We start from the raw sequence: 2,121 nt of genomic DNA, 5'->3' as shown, positions 1-2,121 counted from the left end.
AGTTGATATAATACTCATTAAGATATTGCGAAAATTCCTTAGTAAACTCTGAAGATAATCATAGACCGCAGAGCTTTGAACATCGTTTCCTTTTAAAGGTTGAGAACCAGTTATAGAGACATCTGTCAAATGTATTGTTAATACAGTAAGCCAACACGAGAACATTCTTTCAAAAACATGGCTCTAAGTCTAAAATTGTTACAAATACGTAATAATAAATATTTCTAATATAATTAATACTAATATAAACCTAATTTTCTAAATAAGTCATATTGAGTATTAAATTGCCGAATCTATAGCCATAATAACCTTCAAAAGTCTTATCAGGCTTTGGTTATCATCTACTAAAGGTCTTATTATTTAGTTGTAAAGGAATTTGGTAAAACTAGATGAAGTCTGTCGAGTCAAATCAGTTACAGCTCGAGTTTGGTATCAGTATTCGGCTGGTTATGCTAAAAAAGTGAGTCAAAATTGTATTGGCAGGATGATGTTCATAAATCAGAGTAATACGTTTGTATATTTAGGGACTTGGCAACCGTAATGTTGCAATCTGGCAACTCACAACTATGTCGTATAGTCTTTCAACACTGATTTGATACGTAATCTACCGGAAAGTCTTGACTTGACACCGAATGACTTTTTTTATATTCCCCTACTAAAAAATAAACCAAATGGTCAACGATTTTCGGCACCTGAAGAGTCGGTTGATGTTTCAGATCATTTGTCTTTGAGGAATTTCCGAGCAAATTCAAAAATGATATTTCGTGAAAAATGCGTTTGAAAAGTAAACTGATGAAAATGATTTGAATGAGCAGTTATATTTTGAAAGACTATAACTCAAAAATTATTACTATTATATTTTTAAAGATATAACCCATCGAAATGTGAAAAAATCCACTAAATGTATAACTTAAACAGAATTTTTTTAAAAGCAAAAGGATTTGTCATCATATTTGAACACTGGCTCTTGAGAGTTTTTCTCATGATTTATGTATCACTTCCAGATCAATTTTTCTCGAAGTTCTAAGAGGATAAATGACATATTTTGGCTGATGTGTGAGCAGCTAGTATATTCAGATTTGCAGTTAGCTAAATTTTGAAACTAACTGATTTATTTTAGTTCCACTAAAACAAATATTTATTAAATTAAATTTATAATATCATGCAGTGTGAATACTTTGTAATGAAAATCATTAAATTTACGTCGAGTTTGTAACCCCGTCTAAGTAAGCCTGAACACACATATGGTAGATACATACATACTTTATATGATAGATGCTACCACGTTTCAATGTCAGGATAGTAGTTCTGACAATAATATTTAAATTTTTTTCGAAGATCCAACTTTGAAACCAAACTACACAATTTCATTCACATGACATATTATAAAATCAAATGAATCCTTATGTACTTAACAGTTTTAGAAGAAAGTTGCTATACATATGTCAGGCACAGTATCTACGATATGTTTGCTTTCGATATCTTTATTGATGTTAAAGTAAAGTAAAAGAATCCGATGGGGTTTGGAAAGGCGGCGTTACATAGAAGGGAGCCGTATTTGTGGTCCGATTTTATGAAAACGCGATATGAAAATCCACATAGATGTTGGGCGGGGTCACACCCCTTGCCCGGGATGGCTTTTGTATCAACTTTATTGTTAAATTTGACATTTTTGCGTCTATCGTCTCTTCATTCTTAACGTTTCGATATATGTATACTATTTAACAGTACATCTATTTCCGACTAATTGTATGTTTTTCGTAAGGCTGTACAGTTGAATGGAATTGAAAAATACAATTTATTTATAGATGCTTCTCTGGAGGCATAAGAGTTATATAAGTGTTGTTCGAACTGCACTGGTTCAATACCAAAATAAAATTGGCAAATTTCCATTTTGATGGACTATCTTCAGATCTTGTTTCTATTATGAGCATTTGATGGTATACTAAGATAATTTGTTTCCAAGGCATGTATATAGTATAAGTATCTGACATTATCTGCAAAATGCCTTTCTCTGTATTTACTGACATATAAGGTTCGCTCCCTTCGCTTTTAGAAGACATCTTAAGTTCCTCTAATTATATATACATACATATGCATATAAATAAATAACGAAGTACT

This window comes from Bactrocera tryoni, chromosome 1 (genome assembly GCF_016617805.1).
Source record: "Bactrocera tryoni isolate S06 chromosome 1, CSIRO_BtryS06_freeze2, whole genome shotgun sequence".
In the NCBI taxonomy this organism is placed as follows: domain Eukaryota; kingdom Metazoa; phylum Arthropoda; class Insecta; order Diptera; family Tephritidae; genus Bactrocera; species Bactrocera tryoni.
This window is presented reverse-complemented; position numbering follows the sequence as displayed.